This window comes from Cherax quadricarinatus, chromosome 67 (genome assembly GCF_038502225.1).
Source record: "Cherax quadricarinatus isolate ZL_2023a chromosome 67, ASM3850222v1, whole genome shotgun sequence".
NCBI classification, from domain to species: Eukaryota; Metazoa; Arthropoda; class Malacostraca; order Decapoda; family Parastacidae; genus Cherax; species Cherax quadricarinatus.
In genome coordinates, this window is record NC_091358.1 from 4,845,096 (window position 1) to 4,859,168 (window position 14,073).

The 14,073-nt window shown below is 43.7% G+C and overlaps 1 protein-coding gene across 1 annotated transcript in view; it reads right to left on the reverse strand.

The window, feature by feature from the left end:
* The window catches only part of LOC128699614 (uncharacterized), a 24,540-nt gene extending 10,797 nt beyond the window's left edge, over positions 1–13,743 (reverse strand). Inside the window, exon 1 of the mRNA XM_053792338.2 lies at positions 13,612–13,743. The gene's annotated coding sequence lies outside the window, so the exon portion shown is untranslated. The remainder of the gene's footprint in view (positions 1–13,611) is intronic.
* Positions 13,744–14,073: the final 330 nt, after the last annotated feature.

Sequence of the window (14,073 nt, forward strand, 5' to 3'; positions counted from 1 at the left end):
CCAGCCGGAGCCGGGCGGTAGTGACATCCAAGAGTCTGCTTATTTTGTTGGATGCACCATAGACATGTGGCTCCTCCTGCATGATAGAATGATGATAGATGGACTCACTGGTGTCAATCTCCCTGAGCCTTAAGTCCATAAAATTCAGCTGAAGTTCTTTTCGTATTATTGTTCTCAAACTATTACCTGACAAGCCAAGATTGTAATCTACTCCCTCTTTGAAAGCATACAGCTTAGCCAATTTATCAGTTCTATCATGCATCTGAAGACCAATGTGAGATGGAATCCACAGCATGTGCATCTGACTCCACTGTCCACAATCCTACCATACCTGTGTCTGGCTTCTGACACAAGCATGCCACAATTTATGCTTAATGAGTTGAGAGCATTTATGGATGACAGAGAATCAGTTACAATTAAACTGTCAATCTTTGATACATAGATGCATTTCAGTGCAAGGAGTATGGCAAACAGTTCTGTCTGAAGGGTAGAGGCCCAATTATTGATGCGTGCTCCAATTTCTTTAAGAGAGCCATCACTCTGTACAACAGCAGCACTACCAGCTGCACCAGTGGATTGGTGAACAGAACCATCAACGTAAATAATTTGCGAGAGTGTGTGCTGTGTGACTAAGTTATCAATACAGCATAAGGCCTCATGTTTGGCTTCAAGGCGAAGTTTTGGTTGTGATTTAAGAAGTAGTTTGGGGGGAAATGGAGGAATGGTAGTTTGGAATGGGGTAATATTCCATGGAGCGGAGAAGTGCCGCTGTTGCCTTACTTGACATAGATCATGTATCTGATTCATGCGGAGGTCGGTTCCAGTCTTTTCGATCCATCTGGAGGAGTGTTCACCAGTGCTGAGGAAAGTTTGGAGGGCTTCTGTGCAGGGGTTTGAATGAGCTTGCCTGAGCATATTAACCCCAATTAGGATATTTCTTTCAGTAACACGATCTCTGATGCTTGGAATATCAAGTTCTTTTTGCATATTTAAAATTTTGGCAGTACGAGGGCATCCTAGGATGATCCTCATTGCTTCGTTCTGTAGTTTTTCCAGCCCTCCAAGCTTCCAGTCAGACACAAGAGCAAGTAGTGGCGCAGCATAATCAACCAATGTTCTAATATAAGCAAGATACATCATTTTCACAATTTTAACATTAGCACCATACCTGGGGTGAAGCCCTGCCACAACTCTAAGTGCTCTTAGTCGTTCTTTGTATTGGCGACAAAGTCTTGTTACAACAGGTCCAAGTAGTGGAACCTCAAAGCCTAGATACCTGTATCTGCTTACATATTCTAGAAGAGACCCATCATGCAATTGGATCTGACGAACTGTGCCTCTCTGTCGAGGAGGACGCCTATTGAGTATCTTTGTTTTATCAGTAGAGATTATCAACCCCAGGTCCTGACACGAGGCTAGTACATGATTAAGAATGTTTTGGGTGTTGGAGAATCCGGTGGTGTGAATCATTATATCATCAGCAAAACTAATCACATAATTATGGGGCTGACTAGGCATAGCATTAAGTAATGCATTAATTAGAATATTGAACAGTGTGGGACTGAGCACACCTCCCTGTGGGGTTCCTAATTCAAAGTCTTTAGTTACACTTCTATGTCCCTGGAACAACACAGACGATTTTCTGTTGGACAGGTAGCCTTTAATCCAGCGGAGAAGCCATCCTCCAACATCCATTCTGGCAAGTTCACTAATTATTACATGTCGGTTGGCTACATCGAAAGCGGATTTAAGGTCAAGGAAGGTAGTGTAGGAGCTGTCAGTGTGCAGGGTGAGAAAGGTGGCTATGCAATGATTCACGCTCCTTCCATGCATGAAACCATGTAACCGGGGAGACAAAAATTGTTTGATTCTGTACATGAGACGATTAAGAATCATTCTCTCAAATGTTTTACACAAGCAGCTAGTAAGAGATATTGGGCGAAATGCATTTTGTTGATTGGGCTTAGGAATTGGAATGATGAGGCTGTTGGTCCAAGATTGAGGGAGCTCCCCAGTTACATAGCTCATGTTATATAATTCAAGTAATGGATTACCTGGTACTCGACACAGCAATCTGAGTATGTTGTAAGTAATACCATCCTCACCAGGCGACGTGGAGTTGCCCTTAGTTAGCGCTGCATCAAGTTCATAATTAGTGAAAGGAATGTTGCAATCATCTGCCTTACTGACTTGCTCAGCTATCAAAACTTTGGAGTCCAGTCCCTGGACCAATTATGTACCTCTGTAATCTTTTGACTACCGCCCACAGGATGGGTATGGGGTGCATAATAAACATATTAAACTAACTAACTAAACTGAGCATAAAGCAAACAAGTCTCTCCCTTGCATCATATTTGTCATTTAATTTTGCCTGTGTGGTACTGGGAAGATTGTCATAGCTAGATGTAGCAGCCCAAGCACTAATTCATTCGCCCTATGCAAGGGATGAGGGTGCGCGATCTGCCCAGTTCGGTTACCCTTAATTCTATTTATGTCCCTCCATGCCCGGCTAAGTGGGGTGTGAGCATTAAGACCGTTGACAAATTTTTCCCAGTCGGTTTGCCGCAGCTCTGTCATACGCTCTCTGGCAGCAGCAAGGGCAGTGGAGCACTTAGAAAGGAATGAGCTTATCAGAGACAACCAGCATGGTTTCAAGAGACAGGAAATCCTGTCACAAACCTACTGAAGTTCTATGACAGGGTGATTGCAGTAAGACAAGAGAGAGAGGGGTGGGTAGATTTTGTTTTCTTGGACTGTAAGAAGGCGTTTGACACAGTTCCACACAAGAGATTAGTGCAAAAGTTGGAGGACCAGCCAGGGATAACAGGGAAGGCACTGCAATGGATCAGGCCATCAGGGAATGCCTGTCAGGAAGACAGTGAGTCATGGTACGTGGCGAGGTGTTAAAGTAGGCGCCTATGACAAGCAGGGTTCCACAGGGGTCAGTCCAAAGGCCGGTGTTGTTTCTGGTATTTGTGAACATGACGGAAGGCATAGACTCAGAAGTGTCCATGTTTGCAAATGATGTGAAGTTGATGAGAATTCAATCGGATGAGGACCAGGTAGAACTACAAAGGGATCTGGACTGGCTTCAGGCCTGGTCCAGCAACTGGCTCCTGGAGTTCAACTCCACCAAGTGCAAAGTCATGAAGATTGGGGAAGGGCAAAGAAGACTGCAGACGGAGTACAATCTAGGGGGGTGCCAGAGACTACAAACCTCACTCAAGGAAAAGGATCTCGGGGTGAGTATGGCCCCTCAGGGTAGGTTTCTTATGCTGGTGAGGGGCTCTTGATTTAGGGAATTGGATCTGTGCTCCAGTTCCCCGAATTAAGCCTGAATGCCTTCCACATCCCCCCCCCCCAGGCGCTGTATAATCCTACGGGTTTAGCGCTTCCCCTTGATTGTAATAATAATAATAATCGGGGTGAGTATAACACCGGGCACATCTCCTGAGGCGCACATCAACCAAATAACTGCTGCAGCATACGGGCGACTAGCAAACCTAAGAACAGCATTCAAACATCTCAATAAGGAATCGTTCAGGACCCTGTACACCATGTACATGAGGCCTATATTGAAGTACGCAGCACCGGTTTGGAATCCACACCTAGCCAAGCACGTATGGAAATTAGAGGAAGTGCAAAGGTTTGCAACATGAATAGTCCCGGAGCTAAGGGACATGTCCTTCGAGGAGAGGTTAAGGGAAATCGGCCTCACGACACTGGAGGACAGGAAGGTTAGGGGAGACATGATAACGGCATACAAAATACTGCGAGGAATTGACAAGGTGGACAAAGACATGATGTTCCAGAGATGGGACACAGAAACAAGGGGTCCCAAATGGAAGTTGAAGACTCCGATGAGTCAAAGGGATGTTAAGAAGTATTTCTTCAGTCATAGAGTTTTCAGGAAGTGGAATAGTCTAGAAAGTGACGTAGTGGAGGCAGGAACCATACATAGTTGTAAGACGAGGTTTGTTAATGCTCATGGAACAGGGAGGGGGCCTAGTAGCAATCAGTGAAGAGGCAGGGCCAGGAGCTATTAATCGATCCCTGCAACAACAAATAGGTGAGTACAAATAGGCGAATACACACACACAGCAACACCATCAACTTACAGCACCCCCCCCCCCACACACTCACACACACACACACACACACACACACACACACACACACACACACACACACACACACACACACACACACACACACACACACACACACACACACACACACACCTGGACAGACTACAAGCCTGGTCCAGCAACTGGCTCCTTGAGTTTAACCCTGCCAAATGCAAAGTCATGAAGATTGGGGAAGGGCAAAGAAGACCGCAGACACAATATAGTTTAGATGGCCAAAGACTGCAAACCTCACTCAAGGAAAAAGATCTGGGGGTGAGTATAACACCGAGCATATCTCCTGAGGCGCACATCAATCAGATAACTGCTGCAGCATACGGGCGCCTGGCAAACCTACGGATAGCGTTCCGATATACCTCAGTAAGGATTCGTTCAAGACTCTGTATACCATTTATGTCAGGCCCATACTGGAGTATGCAGCACCAGTTTGGAATCCACACCTAGTCAAGCACGTCAAGAAATTAGAGAAAGTGCAAAGGTTTGCAACAAGACTAGTCCCAGAACTACAGGGATTGTCCTATGAAGAAAGGTTGAGGGAAATCGGCCTGACGACACTGGAGGACAGGAGGGTCAGGGGAGACATGATAACGACATACAAAATACTGCGCGGAATAGACAAGGTGGACAAAGACGGGATGTTCCAGAGAAGGGACACAGACACAAGAGGTCACAATTGGAAGTTGAAGACTCAGATGAATCAAAGGGATGTTAGGAAGCATTTCTTCAGTCATAGAGTAGTCAGGCCGTAGAATAGCCTAGAAAGTGACGTAGTGGAGGCGGGAACCATACATAGTTTTAAGGCGAGGTATGATAAAGCTCATGGGGCAGGGAGAGAGAGGACCTAGTAGCAATCAGTGAAGAGGCAGGGCCAGGAGCTATGACTCGACCCCTGCACACACTCACACACACACACACACACACACACACACACACACACACACACACACACACACACACACACACACACACACACACACGTTGTGTGTGCCACTTACCACAATCTTCAACACGTCCCTGGAAACTGGGCAACTACCAGAGGTATGGAAGACGGCAAATGTAGTTCCCATTTTTAAAAAAGGAGACAGAAAAGAGGCACTAAACTATAGACCTGTGTCACTGACGTGCATAGTATGCAAAGTTATGGAGATTATCAGGAGAGTGGTGGAGCACCTGGAACAGAACAAGAGAATAAACGCCAACCAGCATGGATTCATGGAAGGAAAATCCTGTGTCACAAACCTTCTGGAGTTTTATGATAAAGTAACAGAAGACACGAGTGAGAGGGGTGGGTTAATTGCATCTTCTTGGACTGCAAGAAGGCCTTTGACACAATTCCTCACAAGAGATTAGTGCAGAAGCTAGAGGATCAGGTTCATTTAACAGGAAGGGCACTGCAATGGATCAGAGAATACCTGACAGGGAGGCAACAACGAGTTATGGTACGTAATGATGTATCACAATGGGCAGCTGTGACGAGCGGGGTCCCACAGGGGTCTGTCCTAGGACCAGTGCTATTTTTGGTATATGTGAAGGACATGATGGAAGGGTTAGACTCAGAAGTGTCCCTGTGGAAATTATTCAATTTCCGAAGCTATAGTGCCTAATAAGTGTTTAATGTGCTGATTTGGGTCAAAATGTATTTGAAAATGGAATAGAACCAACAGTTCCCTCTGCACCTGCGCGGATGTGCAGGGGAACAGGTCGAGACAGGGCATGGGGTAGCGGGAGTGTTTTTGAATGTAGTGAGGAGGCTGTGAAAACATGGGACCAGGAAATTGGCGTTCACGGCGGCCTAAGGATTAATATAGGCCTCACTTCATAATAGGAAGTGTCGTAACTGTTCCTGGTGAAGAGTGAGGGAACGTGATTTACAGGACCACCGTAATAAAGTGGTAAATTTAGTGAATAATGGTACGACCGGTGGTGAGACTGGCGCGTCGCCATGGAGTGTCCCGGGGAAAATACCCGTGATTTAATCATCACTCATCGGTCTCAGATCTTAATGGAGTGACCTCTAATGTGTATAATAATTATGAGACATTAAGTTGTCTTGTGAATGGTAATGTAATCAGTGATAATAACATTAAGTTAAGAGAATGCGGGAAGTGAAATAAATCGCCCTGCTCCGAGTGAACACGTTGTCCTCGTGGTTCCTGTCCCGAGGATAGTGAAGTTTTTATGGAGTCACGACTTCTAAACCGGGACAAACCAACGGATACCTCGTCCTGCTGGAATAAGAACCGTGTCGGTGTAGCAGGACATCGAAATGAGATGGTGAATGGAGGAAATAAGGAGCATCAATCACCCACAGTTAAGTAACCCTTCTAGTTATAGCAGACTGATACTGGCCAGTTAGGTATGTTGTAATTGGATAGATTATAGGTGATCCAGCTACATCAAGTGACCACCAGAGATTATCTGGTAAGTGGTGGGATTATGTACAAATGTTTTTTCTTTGATGGATATATCCATGTGTAACCTACCCCCCTCCCCCTTCATTCAGTTAAACTGTTAAACTAATTTAATCTATACAGTCCACAATTAATTAGTAGCGCCGTACTTGTGGGTGCTATCCAATTTATACTGGTCTCGGATAGATATGGATAAGATTGTGAGGGTCGAGGGGGCCACCTGCAGTGACCAGAGGTGGTTAAGGTTTCTCACATGTCTACACGGGGTGACTACGGTAAACAATATAGTTGTTGTCTCCCAATGAGATTACTCGTATGCATGTAATGTTGAGGTACGTACAGGTAATCACCCTAGAAAATTTTCCATAGTCCCTGTTTGCAGACAATGTGAAGTTAATGAGGAGAATTAGATCAGATGAGGACTGGGCAGGTCTTCAGAGACCTGGACAGACTGGACACCTGGTCCAGCAACTGGCTTCTCGAATTTAATCCCGCCAAATGCAAAGTCATGAAGATCGGAGAAGGACAAAGAAGACCGCAGACAGACTATAGGCTAGGTGGCCAAGGACTGCAAACCTCGCTCAAGGAGAAAGATCTTGGGGTGACCATAACACCGTGCATGTCTCCGGAGGCACACATCAATCAGATAACTGCTGCAGCATACGGGCGCCTGGCAAACCTGAGAATAGCGTTCCGATACCTTAGTAAGGAATCGTTCAAGACACTGTACAGTGTACATCAGGCCCATACTGGAGTATGCAGCACCAATTTGGAACCCACACCTGGTCAAACACGTCAAGAAATTAGAGAAAGTGCAAAGGTTTGCAATAAGGCTAGTTCCGGAGCTCAGGGGTATGTCCTACGAAGAAAGGTTGAGGGAAATCGGACTGACGACATTGGAGGACAGGAGGGTCAGGGGAGACATGATAACGACATACAAAATAATGCGTGGAATAGATATGGTAGACAGAGACAGGTTGTTGCAGAGAGGGGACACAGAAATAAGGGGTCACAATTGGAAGCTGAAGACTCAGACTGAGTCAGAGGGATGTTAGGAAGTATTTCTTCATTCATAGAGTCGTCAGGAAGTGGAATAGCTTAACAAGTGATGTAGTGGAGGCAGGAACCATGCACTCTGCCCCAGGGCCAGACTCATGGAACTCCGTGTTTATCAAGAACTGCAAGAAGCCCCTATCACGTGCTTTTAACATCCTATGGAGAGGGAGCATGGACACTGGGGTCGTTCCACAGTTACTAAAAACAACAGACTTAGCCTTACTCCACAAAGGGGGCAGTAAAGCAATAGCAAAGAACTACAGACTGATAGCGTTAACATCCCATATCATAAAAATCTTTGAAAGGGTCCTAAGAAGCAAGAGCGCCACCCATCTAGATACCCATCAATTACACAACCCAGGGCAACATGGGTTTAGAGCAGGTCGCTCCTGTCTGTCCCAACTACTGGACCACTACGACAAGGTCCTAGATGCACTAGAAGACAAAAATAATGCAGATGTAATATACACAGACTTTGCAAAAGCCTTCGACAAGTGTGACCATGGTGTAATTGCGCACAAAATGCGTGCTAAAGGAATAACAGGAAAAGTTGGTAGATGGATCTATAATTTCCTCACAAATAGAACACAAAGAGTAGTAGTAAACAAGGCACAGTACTCGCTCCCATCTTGTTCCTCATCCTCATATCTGACATAGACAAGGATGTAAGCCACAGCACCGTGTCTTCCTTTGCAGATGACACCCGAATCTGCATGACAGTGTCTTCCATTGCAGACACTGCAAGGCTCCAGGCGGACATCAACCAAATCTTTCAATGGGCTGCAGAAAACAATATGAAGTTCAACGATGAGAAATTCCAATTACTCCGATATGGTAAACATGAGGAAATTAAAACTTCATCGGAATATAAAACAAATTTCAGCCACACAATAGAGCGAAACACCAACGTCAAAGACCTGGGAGTGATCATGTCGGAGGATCTCACCTTCAAGGACCATAACATTTCATCAATCGCATCTGCTAGAAAAATAACAGGATGGATAATGAGAACCTTCAAAACTAGGGATGCCAAGCCCATGATGACACTCTTCAGGTCACTTGTTCTATCTAGGCTGGAATATTGCTGCACACTAACAGCACCTTTCAAGGCAGGTGAAATTGCTGACCTAGAAAATGTACAGAGAACCTTCACGGTGCGCATAACGGAGATAAAACACCTCAATTACTGAGAGCGCTTGAGGTTCCTAAACCTGTACTCCCTGGAACGCAGGTGGGAGAGATACATGATTATATACACCTGGAAAATCCTAGAGGGACTAGCACCAAACTTGTACACGAAAATCACTCCTTATGAAAGCAAAAGACTCGGCAGACGATGCAACATCCCCCCAATGAAAAGCAGGGGTGTCACTAGCATGCTAAGAGACAACACGATAAGTGTCAGGGGCCCAAGACTGTTCAACTGCCTTCCAGCATACATAAGGGGGATTACCAATAGACCCCTGGCTGTCTTCAAGCAAGCACTGGACAGGCACCTAAAGTCTGTACCTGACCAGCCGGGCTGTGGCTCGTACGTTGGATTGCGTGCGGCCAGCAGTAACAGCCTGGTTGATTAGGCCCTGATCCACCATGAGGCCTGGTCACAGACCGGGCCCCGGGGTCATTGATCCCCGGAACTCTCTCCAGGTATACCATACACATGCTGTGGGCAAGAATCACTCAAATTTTTACGTTAGCGCCTATGCGCTTGTTCGATGAAATATTCTCAGAGGTTTCACAGCCTGAATGTCTCCGATAGTGACAGATGAACTCTTGGAAGGCATCTTTAATGTGGAAGTGTTTCGCCAACCATGGTTTTATTAATCTAATACAGAGAAAAAAGGTAAATGATGCGAAGATGGACTTCGAGGTAATCAGTCTTTTAGCCTAGAGATGACACGTTCACTCCATCAACCTTAATAAAAGGTTATGTACTATGAGATGGGTCAAATCATCACTTCAGTCTCATTAAGAAAATGGTTTGTTAGCCAGGCCGGGGAGAAATAGAAAGTCTGATTCCTAGCAATATCCAATTTAGTGGACTAGGTAGTAGGCTGGAGACATACGGAACGGCTCATTACTTTGTAATTTGTTCATGATTATAACCATGTACAGAAGTGTAGACGGTTCATTACCTTTGTAATGTGACATGATTGTGACCAGATCTACCTGGAGTTTATTACCTTTGTAACTTGTTCAGCTATCAAAACTTTAGTGGGATGGATTGTAAAGGACCTTAGTGGGATGGATTGTAAAGGACTTGCCTAGTATGGGCCAACAGGCCTGCTGCAGTGTTCCTCCTTTCTTATGTTCTTAACTTAGGGGCCCAGTCCCTGGATTCATTATGTACCTCTGTAATCTTTTGACTACCGCCCACAGGATGGGTATGAGGTGCATAATAAAGATATAACTAACACAGCTGACAAGTATGAGGGCAAAGACACAAGTTGCAAGAAAAAAGCCCTTGTTGGAACATATCAATCCGCGTGGAGCATATCCTCAGTGTGAACACTAGAATTTTCTATACGACCCATTGGGGTCGTATAGGAAATGGTGACTGGAAGGCAAATTCGATCCAAGGAAAGAGAGGATGGCGCCATACTCCCGTCCCTTGGGTCAAGATTTGAAGCTTTGCCACTCTATTCCTCTCAATCCCCGTATAGTCTACGGAAAACCAGTAAGTTAAATACACTCATGAGACCCATGGCGTCTGGCACTCCCAGCGCTCCACACAAGTAGACATCTTCGCCAAATATAATATCCAAATTACTAGGCACAGACTAAAACGCTCACCTTCTCTACTCAGGGGTCTTATTCAAGACGATTAAAGACATTAACAACATAAAAAACTAACCCACTTTGAGGATCAGACCTGGTTGTGAATGAAAGGAAGCTGGGTGTTCTAGTACTGACTGAGACAAAGTTTAAGAGTAAATGGGAGTGTATTCGAGAGACAAAAACAAAACAAAAAAAATAGTGGTAACGTTAAATGAACAAATCACTCCCTATGAAAGCAAAAGACTCGGCAGGAGATGCAACATTCCCCCAATGAAAAGCTGGGACGCCACGAGTACACTGAGACAACACAAGAAGTGTCCGGGACCCAAGACTGTTCAACTGCCTCCCAGCATACATAAGGGTGATTACCAATAGACCCCTGACTGTCTTCAAGAAGGCACTGGACAGGCACCTAAAGTAAGTACCTGACCAGCCGGGCTGTGGTTCGTACGTCAGTGTGCGTGCGGTCAGCAGTAACAGCCTGGTTGATTAGACCCTGATCCACCACAAGGCCTGGTCTCAGGCCGAGCCGCGGGGGCGTTGATCCCCGAAACCCTCTCCAGGTAAACATATTAGTCAGAGAAAACATATATAAATCTTTAAATTCAAGAATTATGTTGTTTACAATTAAAGTAGGTCGTGCACCTGGAGCTAAGAAAAATGTAGAGAGCAAAATTTAGATAAATATATGTTGAGTGAATTTTGGGCCAGTAGGCCTGCTGCAGTGTTCCTTCGTTCTTATGTTCTTAAGAAAATAACAGTTTTGGAAGACCTTTTATGATAAATTGAAAGACAATGTTGTAGAAGGCAGACCAGGAAAGCTTGGAGCCACGAATGAATGACTACAGAGGACCTTTAATCGAATTAAGAGACATTTGATAACAGGCAATACAACGTTGTAAGAAAATAAACACACATGTTTATAAGGCTTAAAGCTTATAAGAACATAAGACAGGAGGAGCACTGCAGCAAGTCTACTGGCCAATGGATATAAATAGTATGCAATACCGATACGATGGACAAAGCCAAATACGCAATAATGGGATTCTTTAGTTAGTTTAAGATCTTTATTATGCACGACCATTTTGTGGGCGGTAGTCAAAAGATTAGAGGCACATAATGGGTCCAGGGACTGTGCATACTGACAACGCTTCGCCCAAACAGTGGGCTTTATCTACCAGTCACTGGCCCATGCTAGGCAGGTATAAATTCACCAAAACATAATGTAACTTATTTTTAAAACTACCCAAGGTACTCTGCTTCAATAATGTTGCTCAGAGTTTGTTCCACTCATCCACAACTCTTACCAAACCAGTGTTTTCCCTATATCCTTTCCAAACCTACTTTTTTCCAACTTAAACCCGCTGCTGCGACTCCTGTCTTGGTTAAATACTCTCAGCAAATTATTTATATCCCCTTTATTTATTCCTGTCTTCCATTTGTACACTTCACCCATATTTCCCCTTTCCAGAGTGCAAATTCTAGGCTCTCAGTCTATTCTCATATGAAAAATTTCTGATACATGGGATCATCTTTGTCATCCTTCTTTGTATAGTTTCTAACGAATTTATGTTCGTTCTGTAATATAGAAACTAGAACTGTGCAAAATAATCTAAACAAGGCCTTGCCAAAGATACCTGGAGTATATATGAAGTTGAAGTATAACCTGAGGACTGTTGCAATATTGGTAGAATTACCGACAATATGTTAGGTAAAAAGTTACATGTGTAACTAATGTGACATTTTACCGAGGCAACGTGTCGCTCTGCAAGAACTCCTGGACAAAGCTCCAGGAGAGCGAAACGTTGCCGCAATAAAATGTCACATTAGTTGCACGTTTCCTTTTACCTAACAACCTGAGGACTCCTATCATTTATACTTTTTTATGTGAAGCTAAGAATCCTATTAGCTTTCTCGCGAACATTTTTGCACTGTTGTCTTGGCTTTAGATTACTGTTACCCAGAACTCCTCGGTCTTTTTCACATCAAGTTTGACTGAGATCTACACTGTTTAGCTAATAGGCGCCATAATTATTTTCTCGATAGCAAGTGCACTCAGCTCCCACACTAAGGTCCTCAGATCTAATCCCCGGTACGCCTGACAAACATTAGGACGTTTTTCCATAAGACACCTCCCGTTCCTGTTCATCCATCAGTAAAATAGGTGAGAGTAAGACACATGTGCAACATCTGTGTCTTACTCTCATCTTGTCGGTATTATATACCATTCCTACACAGTAAAATAGGTACCTGGGTGTTAGTCGACTAGTGTGGGTCGCACACTGGGGACAAAATTGGCTTAATTTGCCCAAAATGCTCTGCATATTAAGGGGCCTCTATGTAGTAGTATGTCATTGGTGTCAGCTATGCCTGTGTACCTTGTACATGTACTTGTAGAAATAAAGATAGTATTATGTTTACACTCCATCTGTCATTTCTCCTGCCTATTTTAGTGTCATCGGTAAACTTGCTTATACAGCTCGTAATATCAGGTATTGAACGTGTCAGTAACCTAACAAGTGTCGACCAAATCTCAAATCTATTATACTGATCTAAATGGTGCATTGTCCATAATAGTGAAGGAAAGGGCATTTCGAAGAAGCTGGGACGTTTTTTTGTGAAGAACTTCATCAATAAATCACAAAAAGGCACAATACCGTGCGGATTATTTGTGAGCTTTATCATATTTCGCTGTGTAGAGCTTTATCAAATAATATTTCGCTGTGTAGAGCTTTATCAAATAATATTTCGCTGTGCAGAGCTTTATCAAATAATATTTCGCTGTGTAGAGCTTGATCAAGTTATCCTGATATGATACAACACTGTAGATCTAAATGTCCCAATAAATTTCCTGATTTTTTTCTAATTTTAATCAGGGGAAGAGCAGCATTTAAGCTTCATCCAAGGAAGGGGAGGACGAGATCAGCTCCTTGGATCAAGAGCCCCCCTCACCAGCATCATCAAGACATCTCCCTTGAATCAGCAATTTATAGGCAGGGCGCTAAACCCACTGGGGTCACCCAGCGCCTGATAAACGAGAGGTAATCAGGCATGATCCAAGGAATAGTGTAGCTCCGGTTCCTTGGATCAAGAGCTTTTTTGAACCATCATGAAGGGACTCCCACCTTGAAGGACCACCAAAATGGCGCGGACATCAAGCACTAAATCTATTCAATTCCGAAATTTCAAGTCAAAACGTATTTGAAATATATGTTATGTACCTGAGACAAAGACGGGGTAATCTGGTGTATATTGTGAGAGGAGGTGGGCTTGCAGGGTCGTCCACACACAAAAATGGAGCCACAATAACAAAGTTCTGTAAACTTTCCACCTATGCTCTACCGTCAACGCCACCACATTCATAATGCAAGAATTATTTAAATTTTACTAAAAAAAAAGAGTAGATGACAATTTTTCAGCGTATATACTATTAAATATTTATCTCAAGAGATATCATGTTGAACTCTGTATAAATGACAGGAACAAATCTTCCCATATATTACACTCAAAAGCATTTTGAGTATAACTTTGTATATTTTTTTTACGCCTGTATATATTATTTAAATGTAAACAAAAATAAAAAGCAATTTTTTTTTTTCAAATTTAAGTGCATGTGATTTTTTTTCAAGAACGAATTTTCTAGCCTAGGATTTTACTTCGTGTAATTTATATATATATATATA